This window comes from Lactuca virosa, chromosome 9, assembly GCF_052849685.1.
Source record: "Lactuca virosa cultivar CGN04683 chromosome 9, Lactuca_virosa_CGN04683_v6, whole genome shotgun sequence".
In the NCBI taxonomy this organism is placed as follows: domain Eukaryota; kingdom Viridiplantae; phylum Streptophyta; class Magnoliopsida; order Asterales; family Asteraceae; genus Lactuca; species Lactuca virosa.
The window spans coordinates 184,528,809-184,545,271 of record NC_136434.1 but is presented as its reverse complement, the minus strand read 5'-3'; positions in this window follow the sequence as shown (position 1 = coordinate 184,545,271).

Here is a 16,463-nt window from a genome sequence, read left to right as displayed (position 1 = left end):
ACCAGATTCAGAGCTGAGTTTGCGCCGGCTGTAGAGCTTCATCAGCTGGCCAGAGAGTTTTTGGATATGAGGCAGACTAACGAGACTGTGGCGGAGATCATCGCCAAATTCCGGGAGAGAGCATTGTTGGTACCCCAGTATGTGGGGGATGAGGAGATGCGGAAGACCCGGTACCATGATATGTTGAGGGCTGATATTCGGGGGCATGTCAGCTACTCTGCCTGCCCGACCCTGGAGTCCATGATTGCCAGGGCGCGGGAGAGGGAGCTCGATTTGGAGCATGTGAGGAAGAGGAAAGCTGAGTCTGAGCAGGTTACAGGGGTTTCGGGGAAGAAACCCAAGGGATCCGACGTTAGGTCGAAGGGCCAGCCGGGCCAGAGCCGCTGCAGGAAGTGCGGCAGGCCGCATGAGGGAGCTTGTAGAGCAGGATCGTCAGGCTGCTACAAGTGCGGCAAGACGGGGCACTTTGGCAGGGATTGTACTGCCCCCGCCCCCACAGTACAGATGACAGACCTAATTTGCTTTCATTGCAATCAGAGGGGCCACAAAAGGCCAATTACCCCGAGGTTAACAGCAGCGTCAGCAGCAGCTCCAGCAGCGGCGCCGGTTTCAGCGACAACGCGGGTTGCAGATGGCCGTAAGGCAAAGACAGAGGCTCCAGTGGTGCAGAGCCAGGCATTTCAGTTGAAAGCCGAGGAGGCACGCGCTGCACCCGATGTGGTGACGGGTATGACTTCTTGTTTATGCTTTTATGATATGCTGCTGTGATTTTGATATGTTATGTATGTGCTCTGTTTAGGATCGTTCCATGTGAACGGTATTCCAGTTCAGGTATTGTTTGATTCGGGTGCTACCCGATCATTTGTCTCTCTTGCGCTTAGCAAGAAGTTCCCTGAATCTTCGGGCATGTTGGATTGCCCTCTAGAGGTCGAGATTGCGGACGACCGGTCAGTGCAAGCATCTGAGGTCTTCCGAGATTGCGTTTTGAGATTGTTCGAGGAGCGTTACCTGGTAGACCCGGTTCCTATTCCGTTGAGAGGGAACAAGGTGATTATAGGCATGGATTGGTTGAGCCCCAATGGGGCAGTGATAGATTGCGCACAACAGTTGGTGCGAGTCAGGACCCGAGGAGGGGGAGAGTTAGTGATTCAGGGCGAGAGGCCACAACGAGGGCCAACTTTATGTTCGGCAGCAAGGGCAAGGCGTTACCTTCAGCAGGGTTGCGCAGGATATGTCGCTTATGTCACGGACACCCGGGAGACGGGTAAGGCGACAGTGGGCGATGTGCCCGTGGTACAAGAGTTTGCAGACGTATTCCCCGAGGAGTTGCCTGGGATACCTCCGGAGAGACAAATGGAGTTCAGGATCGACCTAGTCCCTGGTGCGGCTCCGATAGCCAAGGCACCGTATCGGTTGGCTCCTCCTAAGATGCAGGAGTTGTCTACACAGCTGCAGGAGCTGTTAGACAAGGGATTCATTAGACCGAGTAGTTCTCCCTGGGGAGCCCCGATTCTGTTTGTGAAGAAAAAGGACCGGTCGCATTGGATGTGTATAGATTATCGGGAGCTGAACAAGGTAATGGTGAAGAACCGTTACCCACTCCCGAGGATTGATGACCTCTTTGACCAGCTACAGGGAGCATCTTGGTTCTCCAAGATTGATCTGCGTTCAGGATATCATCAGATGAGGGTAAGAGAGGAGGATGTGCAGAAGACTGCGTTCCGGACGCGCTATGGCCACTACGAGTTCGTGGTGATGCCCTTCGGGCTCACCAATGCTCCTGCCGCGTTCATGGACCTCATGAACCGCGTGTGTAGACCGATGTTAGACCGGTCTGTGATAGTGTTTATTGATGATATCTTGGTTTACTCCAAGACGCAGGAGGAGCACGAGGAGCATCTGCGAGAGGTTCTGGAGACTTTGAGAAGGGATAACTTGTATGCTAAGTTCTCCAAGTGTGAGTTCTGGTTGCGCGAGGTGCAGTTTCTAGGGCACCTTGTCAACCGGAACGGGATATCGGTGGACCCGGCCAAAGTAGAGGACGTGATGAGATGGGAGGTTCCGAGGTCTCCATCTGAGATTCGGAGTTTCCTAGGATTAGCCGGCTACTATCGGAGATTCATCCAGGATTTCTCCAAGATAGCCGTACCCCTGACCAGGCTAACGAGGAAAGCCGTGGTTTTTCGTTGGGGGCCTGAGTAGCAGGCTGCATTCGAGTCATTGAGACAGAGATTGTGCGAGGCGCCAATCTTAGCCCTGCCAGAGGGCATGGAGGATTTTGTTGTGTACTGCGACGCGTCCATTTCAGGTTTGGGCACGGTACTGATGCAGAGAGGGCATGTCATCGCCTACGCTTCGAGGCAGCTGAAGCCTCACGAGGCGAACTACCCGACGCATGATTTGGAGCTGGGGGCTGTTGTGTTCACCCACAAGATTTGGCGTCATTACCTCTATGGGGTCCGTTGTACCATCTACACGGACCACAAGAGTTTGAGGTACCTCATGGATCAGCCGAATCTAAACATGAGGAAGCGTCGGTGGTTGGACGTGGTGAAGGATTACGATTGCGAGATCCTTTACCACCCGGGGAAGGCCAATGTGGTGGCCGACGCGCTTAGCCGCAAGGCAGTGCCGATCAGGGATATTTGTCTGAGGATGACAGTGGTGACTCCGCTGTTGGAGCGGATTCGGGAGGCCCAGCAGGAGGCCATGAAGGAGGAACATCGGAAGAGTGAGCGGATTGTGGGGCAGGTTTCCTCCTTCGACTATGACAGTCGAGGATTACTAACACTACACCGTAGGGTGTGGGTGCCGTACCACGGGGGTGTGCACCAGGTTCTGATGGAGGAGGCGCACAAATCTCGATTCTCCATTCATCCCGGGGCGATGAAGATGTATAGGGATCTTCGTCTGGACTATTGGTGGCCCTGCATGAAGCGGGATGTAGCATGGTACGTGGAGCGGTGCTTGACCTGCAGGAAGGTCAAGGCCGAGCACCAGAGGCCACACGGCAAGATGCAGCCGTTGGATATCCCGTTGTGGAAATGGGAAGACATTACGATGGATTTCATTACCAAGCTTCCCAGGACCGCACGGGGAGTGGATTCGATTTGGGTCATCGTCGATCGATTGACCAAGAGCGCCCATTTTATCCCGATTCAGGAGAGTATCTCGGCCGAAAGGTTGGCCGATATCTATATCAGGGAGGTAGTGGCGCGACACGGGGTGCCCGTATCGGTGATTTCAGACAGGGATGTGCGGTTCACTTCCAGGTTTTGGAAGAAGTTTCATGACGAGCTGGGTACTCGTCTGCATTTTAGCACCGCCTTTCACCCGCAGACGGATGGTCAGAGCGAGCGGACCATCCAGACATTAGAGGATATGCTGCGGGCATGTGTTTTAGACTTCGGAGGTAGCTGGGATACCTACCTTCCGTTGGCGGAGTTCTCGTATAATAATAGCTATCATGCGAGTATTGACCGTCCTCCCTTCGAGATGTTATACGGGAGGAAGTGCAGAACCCCGATATGTTGGGTTGAGGTTGGCCAGAGGGTACTGGGGAGCACCGAAGTGGTGCTCAAGACGACAGAGAGGATTCAGCAAGTTCGGAGCAGACTTCAGACTGCTCAGAGTTGGCAGAAAAGTTATGCCGACAAGCGCCGATCGGACATGGAGTTTCAGGTCGGGGATATGGTTCTCCTGAAGGTGTCGCCATGGAAGGGCGTCATCCGATTCAGGAAGCGGGGCAAGTTGGGTCCCAGGTATATTGGACCCTTCAGGGATATAGCCCGGGTGGGCAAGGTGGCATATAGGTTGGATCTGCCAGCCGAACTCAGCCAGATCCACAGCACTTTCCACGTCTCCCAGCTGCGGAAGTGCCTGGTAGACGACTCAGCAGTGGTACCCTTAGAGGATATTCAGGTTAATGGCAACCTGAATTACATCGAGTGACCTATGGCAATCCTCGACCGGAAGTCGATGGATCTGAGGAACAAGAGAGTGGAGCTCGTGAAGGTGCAATGGCAGCACCGGAAGGGCTCATAATGGACTTGGGAGCCGGTGGATGAAATGATGGAGCATTACCCAGATCTGTTCCAGGAACAAGCAGCAGACTGCGAGGACGAAGTCTAAAATAAGTGGGGGAGATTTGTAGCACCTGGTTCTTGGTATGTATTTTTATTTAAGTATTTTGCATTTTTGGCCTTGGACTCGGCGAGTTGAAGGACCAACTCGCCGAGTAGAAGCGGGATGGGACGCGGGATTTAAGTGATGGACTTGTCGAGTCGGGTCCCGGACTCGACGAGTAGGCTCTGACTGGACAAAACCCTAATCTGAGGGTTTGCACCCTATTTAAACAACCTTATACAGCCTCCATCACCCCTTTATGCTCCCAGAAACCCTCCATAGCAAACCCTAAGTGTTTTGATGCAAGATCTAAGGCTTTTGAGTGATTTTTGTGGGTTTTGACCTCAAGGAAGAAGGAAGAGCATAGAAGGATCAAGAGCAGACTGAAGGATTCGAGTTTGGTTCATCATTTGCAGTCTTTGAAAGGTATAAAGTCTGTACCTTGCTTGCTTGTTTGTTAGATCCCTTTTTGGGGAAGATTTAGGGCTTTTTAAGCCATATGAGGTAGCCAACCATGATTGCAAACATGGTTGTGGGTCAAGACTTCGGATCTAAGTCTTGGGAGGAGACACAAGGCAGATTTAGGTTGCTTTTGCACCCAAGGAAGGCCCCATGCAACATAAGAGCCATTTTAGAGCCTTTTAGGCTCAAAAGTCCCATGCATGCACGTAAAGTTCGAAACTTTACATGCTAGATCAAGCTTAGGGGCTCGGATCTATCTTTTGGTCAAAGGTTGTACATCAGAAATAGAGGATTTAGGGTGTGGACGTTATCGACTCGGCGAGTCCGTTCTTGGGACTCGACGAGTCCAAGGCATAAAGTCCCATGTCTGTTGAGGGTCAAAAGAACTCAGTTGGGTGTTAGAAAGGTTGCAGAAGGTCCGAAGGAGTGACCCAATGTTTTGGACTTAGCCTTAGACCTGGAGTTCATGGGACTCGACGAGTGCTAGAGCAGACTCGGCGAGTCCAAGGCAATCTCCTTATGGTTGAAGATGAACTCGACGAGTTGTTCATACAACTCGGCGAGTCAAGGTCAAAACTTGTTCATCAGTTGAAGGTGAACTCGACGAGTTGTTCATACAACTCGACGAGTCGGATGAAAGTTCATTTGATGTTCATATCGAAGAGGAACTCGTCGAGTCGTTGCCAAACTCGACGAGTCGGGTCGTGGATAAGGACGGGTAAAGGGTTAGGGACTCGACGAGTTGACGACCCAAATCGGCGAGTCGGGTCAGCTGGAAGTTGACTTTGACTTGGACTTGGTTGGGGGTAAAATAGTCATTTTACCCTAAGAGTAGATATCAGATTCTGACTGAGTGTTTTGTGGGGATTATAGCCGGAGGATTTCCGGAGCAGCAGCAGACAGAGGTTTCCCGCACAGATTATCAGCAGCTACTCGTTCGAGGTGAGTTACCTTCCAGTAGCGGTGGGTCTACGGCCACAATGCCGACCCACCAGTAGGAATCGTATGATAGATGTTTGTCTTTGTGATATGCATCTGTGTTTGCTACTACCTGATATGTTATATGCTAGCATGATATGTTATATGTGATAGTAGTAGAGTTCGGTTGTTAGGACCGAAGGGTAGGTCAGACACCCCAGATATGTCTGACAGTATGTGATGATATGTTTATATGCTGGCATAATATGTTATATGTGATAGTGGTAGTAGGGAGGGAATAGTCCCCAAGTTCGGTTGTTAGGACCGAAGGGTAGGTCGGACACCCCAGAAACGTCTGACAGTATGTTTACGTTATGATATATGTGATAGTAGCAGTAGGGGTGGAATAGTCCCCGAGGTTCGGTTGATAGGACCGAAGGGTAGGTCAGCACCCCAGAATGGCTTGACATGGGTAGGTCAGCACCCCAGAATGGCTTGACACGGGTAGGTCGGCACCCCAGAATGGCCGTACTAGGTAGGTCGGGCACCCCAGAATTGCCCGGCAGTATGAATGCGATATGTCTGTATGGTATGTGGTATGATGGGGGAACTCAGTAAGCTTTGTGCTTACAGTTTTAGTTTTGGTTTCAGGTACCTCTTCGTCTAAGGGGAAGGAGCCGGCAGTGTAGCAGCGCATCACACACACATGATTTCCGCATGGAGTTTTCTGGGATTGTACTCTGATTGATTTACTTTGACATTATGATTTCAGACACATTGTTATAGTTTTATTTGCAAATGATATGGCATGGGAAATGTTTTGGCAAACTATGTTGAGGACTACTTAATTTAAAAAAAAAATATTTTGGCTTGGAAATTGGGATGTTACAAGTTGGTATCAGAGCCAGGTTTGAGGGATTCGGACACACCCTCGGGAGTGTCTGGACTCAAACCGAGGGATTTAAAAGATTTTTACAAAGAAAATGGTTTTCTAAAATCTGAGTCAAAGGGTTTTGAGAAAGAACAAGGTGTGTGATGCGTGCGACCAGCCGAGCTCAAGTAAGTTTTCCCCAAGATACCCATACTTGTTATAATAAGTTATATGATATATGATTCTGAGGACTGCATGCTAGATTAGGGCTAAGGATCTAGGAGGATGCCTTGTATGCCTGATGTATATGATTCTGAGAACTGCATGCTAGAGTAGGGCCAAGGATCTAGGAAGGATTCCTTATATGCCTGTTGTGCGAGCTGTATGCTAGGACTGTTTAGTCAGCAGTAGGATATCCTGATTAGGTTATGCCTGATGTGGTTACTCGATGCACGAATGCTGCTTGCTTTGGGCTTAAGGGGTCCTGGCTAACTTTAACTAACTAGTGAGCGGATATTTAACAGTACTCGCAAGCTAGTTAGGGAAGGGAAGTAGGGACTCCTAGTGCAACTTATGGCGGAGAGTAGGTCAGAGAGTGCCCCAGGAAAGCCTGGGATGAGACTAGATGGAAAGGGATATTGGTTAAGGGACCTGGTGAAGTCGAGACAGTCCTTGAGGAAAGTACGGATAGATGTTAAAGGTAGTATGGGCCCGTACTACTGGAAGCAGAGGATCCGTACTCGAATCAAGGAAGGTTGAGACAGAACCGGGAACCTTGGAGGGTGTGTTAGACCTCTCGAGAGTATCTATGATCCTGACATTTATGCGTGTATTTTCAGCATGGTGACCACGCGACATGGAGCAGGAGGTTCCGGATTAGGCTCGGGTGCAAGATCCGAGCATGTTGATGACGGGCTGCGCGAGTTCATCGCGTCTGAGATCACGAGAGGCATTCTTGAGTCGACCCCGGTCATTTTCGGGTCGATCAAGGAAGGGATTGTTGAGATGATGGAGGATCGCCTCCGGGCATTCAGGAGTGATATGGCGTCTAGCCAGACGAGTACGCGCACACTGTCCTTTAAGGACTTCCGTGGGAGTGGTGCGCCGGATTATCACGGGGTGAAAGACCCCATCGCTGCCAGGAGATGGATCGCAGACATTGAGTCTGCGCAGTTGACGAGTTTCTGCCCGGAAGGGTCGAAGGTCCGCTTTGCTCCGGTCAACAGGAGATGGATCGCAGACATCGATTTAGTCCTTATATTTTTTTTTATTCAATTAAGTCCCAAATACCGGTAATCGTATTCAATTTAACCTTTTGACCCGGTCAACAGGTCATCTAAGTTTTGAAAATTATATTTTTGGCCCAGATTTCAAAATTTATTACAAATTTGGTCTAAAATATACATTTTTGGCCCATATTCTAAATTTTATTACAAATTTGGTCGAAAATTTACCCTTTTTGCCCAAATTTTAGAATTTTATTATGAATTCATCCTAACTTTATTTTTTTTACAAATTTTTTTTCTCAAAAGTTTGTTTCTAATATGTTTTTTCTTTATAAAATCATATTTTCACAAAAAAATCTTATATTTTCTATATAAAAACTTTTTAAATTTTTTTTGTATATGAAATATCTACCTATAAAAATAGGTATTTATTAAGTACATAAATAATACAAATCCGTTTTTATAAAAAAAAATGTATAGAAACACGTATTTTACAAAAAAAATATATACAAACACCAATTTTATTATCAATGTATACAAACACACACACACAGACACACACACACATACACACACACACACACACACACACACACACACATATATATATATATATATATATATATATATATATATATATATATATATGCACTCAAATAAGTGTTTATCTATATTTTTTTTATAAAATCGTGTTTGTTTACATTTCTTTTATAAAAACGTGTTTGTTTACATTTCTTTTATAAAAATGTTTTTGAATAATTTTTGAATAATACGTGTTTGTATACATTTTATAAAATCGTGTTTGTATACATTTTACAAAAACGTGTTTGAATAATTTTTTATATAATACGTGTTTGTATACATTTTATAAAATCATGTTTGTATACATTTTATAAAAACATGTTTGAATAATTTTTTATATAATACGTGTTTGTATACATTTTATAAAATCGTGCTTGTATACATTTTATAAAAATGTGTTTGAATAATTTTTCATATAATACGTGTTTGTATACATTTTATAAAACCGTGTTTGTATACATTTTATAAAATGTATACAAACACATATTATATAAAAAATTATTCAAACACGTTTTTATAAAAAATATAAACAAACGTGATTTTATAAGAAAATATAGATACACACCTATTTGTGTGTGTGTGTGTGTATATATATATATATATATATATATATATATATATATATATATATATATATATATATATATATAAAGGTGTTTGTATACATTTATAATAAAATAGGTGTTTGTATATATTTTTTTTGTAAAATACATTTTTGTATATATGTTTTTATAAAAACTGATTTGTATATATTTATATACTTAATAAATACCTATTTTTATAACTAGATATTTCATATACAAAAAGTTTTTAAAATTTTTTTTATATAGAAAATATAAGATTTTTATGTGAAAATACGTTTTTTTTGTATAAATATGATTTTATAAAGAAAAAACATATTAGAAACAATTTTTTAGGAAAAAAAGTTGTAAACAAACTAAAGTTAGGATGATTTCATAATAAAATTCTAAAATTTGGGGAAAAAGGGTAAAGTTTGGACCAAATTTGTAATAAAATTTAAAATCTGGGTCAAAAGTAAAATTTTTTGGAACATATTTGTAATAAATTTTTAAATCTGGGCCAAAAATATAATTTTTGAAAGTTGGATGACCTGTTGACCGGATGAAATTGTTAAATTGAATACGATTACTAGTATTTGGGACTTAACTGAATAAAAAAAATATAAGAACTAAATCGATTACGAGACCAATATGTAAGGAATTTATTGTAGTTTTCCTTTAATTGTATTATGAAGTAGATATCACTTTTATGTTATAATCTTCGTAGCCAAGTAAAATGTATTTACAAATGCTTTTGAAGATGAAATTCAATGTGTACTTTGATAACATAAGTTTGACTTATTATAAGTATACAATCAATTAAAAGTATATAATCAATTAAAAGAACCGGTTATTAGAAAAATCGTGATTTCCAATAATAAACTTATAACATAGACTATGAATATTAATTTCTCAAAACCCATCACTAAAAATAAATTTAATTTGAAATTCCCCCGTGCATTTAAGGCTTGTGTACGATTAAGTCGTAAAGTTATGGTATGTTATCTTAGTTAGTTAAGACGTATCATTATCATAGTATAAATTGTTAAGTAAAAGATTTTGAGTTTTTGTCCTTTTCATGCTTTTAATTCTCGTTGTAAATAATTACCCTTTGATTATGAGAGTGTTGACGTGTTCTAACATTATGATGAAATAAAATAAAATATTTGTAGTTAACAAAAGATCTGATATAAAATCTAACTAATTAATATCAAAATATTGAAAGGCACATTTAACTGTTTATATATGTTCTTGGTGCACCTTTACGTTGGGAGGGGATGCAAATGACAATCTGGTCCAAAATATAAAAACTTCATACCACAAAATTTACTTCATAAAAATAAAAACAATACATTTGACATATAAATATTGTAATTTTAATTATTTCCCATATATCTTTTCAAAATACACGACCAAAGTTTTGAAAACCGGACCAAAGATCGAACCGGTTCTCTTACCGGTTCGATAGTTCACTGGTCCAACTGGTCGGACCGATCTCAAAAACCGGATAATGTCATAATTACATTATTATTAATTTTAATTATATAAAAAAATACAAAAAATGAAATAAATAATTTTTTTTTTAAAATTCTCGGTTTTACCGGTTCCTCGTTAAACCAGTTGAAACAGTAGGTCCGATCCAATCTTCAAAACATGGTATACAACATACGTACAGTTTGTGGCCAAATACAAATGGGTTGAACTACAAAATCGGTAGGATACACAACATACCGTGTGACATCCCACATTTTTCAGAACCAATTAAAACTTTTTATTTATGCTTTAAAATATTGAGTTGTCTTTGTTGTAGAAAATCCGATTTAAAATAAACATTTTAAGATAACAGATGTTATTTCATAATATTAAAATACGAAGGATGTCATACTTAATATCCAACATAGGTTAAGTGAAAATACTTAAAGGTTTTAAAAACTATTACATACTCATCTCTTATTTCACTCGACATCATAATTAGTTTCCAGCAACCTTAGTTCCGCTATATGTGATGCACATAAATTAAGTGAGTCAGGATTGAAAAAACCTGGTGAGATACATAGGGTTTTCAAGCCCATAATAATTTAATGATATTAAATTATATTAATAATCTTTGCAAAACAAACATTTCTAAATAATATACATATATAAATCCAACGTAAAATATCTATAAGATACTCTACCCATACATACTCAGTCCATTTGATTCTCACAAATCCTAGTTCAACGGTTATCTGAAAGAATCACCTTACCCGATGAATCCTTTAAGTAACTGTTTGACTACACAGTTAGGGGAGTCATTGGCCACTGTAAGTTATTTAAAGACAACCAATGTTTAGAGTATTCGATAAATATGATATCCTATTTTATCTATATCCGTGGGTTATAAGTGCACACTGGCAACGAAATTCATAAGATCATCTAGAATAATCAAGTGTTGTCATCCTACTCCAGGAGATGATGCAAACATACTTGCCAGTTTTTTGATCTGGACCTATCATTTCTGCTAATCCAAAAAGGAGAGAACTACTATACTCCATTTTAATCTCACATATTACCCAACAATGAAATTGTTCAGCTATTCAACTTACTTTTTGAACTAAACATCCTTTATAAGCTTTAGTTTATAACTAAACAAGATTATAATACACCATATGTAATTCAACACAAATACAAATAGTAAACGATTAATACATATATAAATTTTTTGAGCAATAAATACTTTTATTAAGTTTATATGCTTGAAAGTAACTACACACTCACATGGTTAAAGGTGAAAGACTTCCGGTTGAGTCAACGCTTCACCTAATACTTTCATTTTTTCTTTTAGATAACCTAAATATAAATATTACTAAGTTTTAGCATACATTTATATTTTGAGACTATAATAATAGTATTTCATATCTATCAACAATTCCAAATGAATATTGATATATAGCTGATAAGGAATAACCAAGTAAGATCATATCGAAGGTAGGATCCATTTGGTATACAAAGTTATACTGTTTGGAAAATCCACTTTAAACACCTCAATAAATCTAGCCTAGACATCAGTAGATCAATCGGTAATATGACTTAAAATCACTGATAAATCTTATTTATAAATTCATAATAACAACTATGAATATTGAGAACATTCCCCCTAGCATGGGATAGAAGTTGCGCTCGGTCGCACTAAAGGCACCTCAAGGCAGGCTGCTAGGCCAAGCTACTCCCAACGTTTCCTCCCCGACGAAGTCTCGCGCCCGCGGGCGTCCCTCTAGAGTTGGATTCTTGCATGGAAGGTTTAGCCCTCAGAGGGCGCCTTCCACTCCGCAACAAACCTAACGACTCCAAGCGACAATGAGCATGCACAAAGCATTACCACCTAAACCAATTGTTAGCTTTGGCACTACGAGTAGCATGATTAACCAATCAAGGCGTCGGATCCTGTCGGACCTGACGACCTTGTCCCCCGTACAGACTCATAGGAGGTCTCAGTATAAAAGGCCTCCTCCGCCACCTCAAACGGTAAGCTGCTCCCTCCTAGATCTTACCATACACTCTCAGTTCAGTCACTAACTTGACCATCAGAGCATTTTCCTAGGAATTCCTCCCGGAGAACGGCTGACGACTCTTCCCTATTACAGCCTCACAGGTCTCTCGAAGCAACCAAAAGTACCTTGTAGCTGCCAAGAGCCATCGTATCAATCAACCGGAAGAAAAGGCCGTATCATTTGGTGCCGTCTGATGTGTGACAACCGATAACCAAAAACCGCACATCGTCAACCTTGAAGATGACAACTGAAAACACCGGCGAAGCTAGCGAAACGCCGAGAAGCCTAATCGGATCCATGATACTGTTAGAACTAGGCATCACTCCCATTAACACATCACACCAGTCGACAACCGTCATGACTAATCCGCCGCAATCCAGTGGCCCAACGATGATCAACACCCCAATGAGTGAACTTTGGAGGCCAAGAGTGGAAGAAGCGATACCATTCGCCAATACGCTGCCATAAAATTTTCCGTTTCACAACCATCAAGAGACATTGATTTTCAGCAGCATGACGCAACCTGTCGTAAAAACCTCCGGTGGAGTCATTGTTTTCGCGCAAGCGCCGCCACCATTGGTAAATCAAACCGCCGACGAACAAACCACCATCCTCTACACAACCCCATTCACAACAACCACACCACTCTCTACACTGCTACAACAATTCCCACCAATCACAACAAACCAGCCATTTGCAACAAACCCACCACTTAACTTACCGTTTCAACCTCAAAGCTTCTATGGCCCAACTCCAACTAATTTTTCAGCGTACAACAACATGTTGGTGCAACCATACCTCGCCCAACAGTTCCAACCCAACCATATCTCCCTTCGCAAAAGAGCACCTATACTACGAAATACCAAATACTGCAAAGCTACCACAACTCAAAACCTACAATGGGACTATCGATCCAGATAGCCACATCGACACATATAAATGGACCATGACCTTGCTAAAGCTAGACAAGCGGTTCTGGTGCACGTATTTCCCAACAACATTAGATGGAAATGCAGGAACGTGGTTTAAGACACTCGGCCCAGGGAGCATCTACATCTTTGGCCAATTGAAGTATCTCTTCTTGACGAACTTCATGCAACTACGATAGTACAAGGGCGACTTACACTCTATTATCGGTTGTAAACAAAAAGAGGGGAAGACGGTGAGAGAATGCTTTACGAGATTCACCAACGCCACCTTGGACGTTCTAGGGTACGAAGAAGGGTTAATAGAGGGAGCTTTCATGTGGGGCCTTCTTCCCAAACCCCCATTCCAAAAGATCATGGGGAAGAAACCCCAAACATGATCCGAGTTGAAAGATAGGGTAGAACACTACCTGAGGCAGGAAGAAGGAGAAGCAAAAAAGCAAGCATACCTCGATGTCATGACCGCCCCAATCACTAAAAACCATCACCATCCTACCTACCATCAAGAGAGCCAGGGAGGAAGCAGGCACCTTGGGCGCGCGAGACGCCCTCAAGGGCGCTTCAGACCATTCTCACGAGACAAAAGAAGAGGACGATGGCCAAACTATGACATCCCCATTTTCACGGCCAGAAAAGACCGATTTTGTTTATGCTTTATAAAAATCAGAGTACTTATTTTGATAAAAATGTTGCGGAATTTATCCCCAGTAAAACATGATAAGTACGTTATCAAAGCATTTCTGAAGAAATGTATTTTTATTCATTTTAAAACATTGGGGTGTCATCGTCAATACAGAAACATAAGCATAAACAGAACTTACATTCATTTACACTAGTGATCTACATCTCTTTTAAATCCCTCAGTGTAAAGTAGCTTCATATCGACACCTGTGATACAAATAAGCTTGAGTGGGTCAGGTTGGGAAACCTGGTGAGTACATAGGGTTTTCAACCCACAATAATATAATTATTATGTTAAACATCAAACAATCAACCCAATTACCCATCCCACATTATCTTCTTTACTCTTAAGGATCTACCCTAAGATTCAGTTATTCCTCGTTCATTCATTCCTAAGGAGTATCCTAAGGAATCGGCACTAAGTCTGTATAGTCACCAGGGTTTATCTCGTTTATTGACAACATCGTTTTTAAGAGTCCACTCGTAATACCTGTCAATGGGTTTTTAGAGTACACCGGGTGAACACATCGTTCACAACACCTACAGGTTGCGAGCCTGCTAGTGTTCCACTAGACTGTCTAGAATAGTCTGTGGTTGTCATCCATACTCTGCTAGATGACGGGGCCATCTCTTGGGTCATCGTTTGGCTCATCGCTTAGGTCATCGCTTTGGCTCATCGCTTAGGTCATCGCTTTGGCTCATCGCTTAGGTCATCGCTTCGCACCATATTTTATCACTCATATATCATTGCTCATCATTCATCTCATCTTTCATCGCTCATCATTTATCTCATCTTTCATCGCTCATCATTTATCTCACCTCTAATCTACCCATTTTTACCCAACACATTTTGTAGATATAAAATACATATACAATTTATATCATTTAAAACATGTATAAAACGTTTCATCCAGCATAGACAGCAAGTATTTAGACAGTATACACACATAGCACGTAATTTATATAAAATACTTCATATCTATGTGTAAGATGAAAGTAACTATGCACTCACCTAATTAGGTGGTGATTCTGAATTCGGACAGCGCTTCGTTACTTCTTAAAACAATTTCCCTCGACAAAACCTAGTATCATTACCACTAGGGTTTAGCTCAATATTCACCGAGATTAATTAATAGTCTAGCTATTATTATTATTATTATTATTATTATTATTATTATTATTATTATATAAGCGTTAAACAACACTCTTATACAACTCATAATAATAGCCTAAATAATTATTTTAAGGTCCTAATAACATTACTATATTAAAACATAAGCTATACTAAAGATAGGTTAGGCGTAGCTCACTTACAGCGGGTTTCCTTGGAAACCGGGCTCCGTCGGAGCAGAGTTTCTGAGCCGGAGGCTCTTCTCTTCGGAGCCGTCAGACGCTCCGGGAGCCTCGGGGCTTCCTTCGGGTGCTAGGGGGTTAACCTAGGCTTAGGGGGGGTTTTGGGGGCCAGATAGAGAGTCTAGAGAGAGAAAGAATAGTGTGGAAAGGTGTGAGAAATGGAGGAACCCGACACCTCTATTTATAGGGGGGTTGGCAGCTGGACTCGCCGAGTTGGAGGACAAACTCGCCGAGTTCATGCATGTGTCACCCTTCTGGTGATGCCACGTGTCCTCTTTCTGGTGGTGCCACCTCACCTCTTTTGCAGCAGCACCCTGCTGACTTCTAAACACCGTAACTTTTGCATAGGAGCTCCGTTTTCGACGTTCTTTTTTCCACGCGTAGATAAAAACAAGATCTACAACTTTCATTTAGACTCCGTCGGCTAATTCTCGACTGATCTTAAATTTAACAATAGGAGGAGATTAGACTGTTAAATGACCGCGAAGAATTTGTAACTCCTTCATACGGACTCCGTTCTCGTTGAGTTCCTATTAATAAGATCTTCAACTCTCATTTAGGTCGCGTAAGCCAAAAACCGCTCGAACTAAAATTCGAGTTTCGGGCTGTACACTGCTAAGCCGAAACTTCGAAAAATCATAACTTCCTCATACGAAGTCAGATTTGGGCATTCTTTTTATGGACGCTCTCGGTTTAACGTTTTCTACGACTTTCGTTTAGATTGCTAAGGCTAGAAGTCGCTCTATCGTAAATTCACTATTTACGTCTCCCGGTGCTGTGACAACCGTCAATTTTTGGCCAAGTCAAAGTCAACTAAAGTCAACAAGTCAAACCGGTCAACTCATCTAACCCTTGTATATTAGGGTTTCCATTATGATTCTTATTGTACTACTCGTGATCTTAATACAAAGTATCACTTAGAGTTTTCACGTGTTCGGAAATTCTAAACCCTAATTAGGGCAAGTGATGAAACTACTCGATAAAACATTATTCCTTAACCCTCGGGGGCATATAACAATCATAACAAGACTTAACGAGGTTTACAAACCTTGCGTTACAAAGCCAAACACTCAAAAAGGTCACAAAATAAGTCTCTCCCAATCTTTTTCACCCTATCTCTCTCTACCTCAAATCTCTCCCAAATCTCTCCAAGTATGTGAAATCTCTCCCAGATCTCTCTCTATATGAGAAATCTCTCCAAGAATGTGAAATCTCTCCTAAATCTCTCA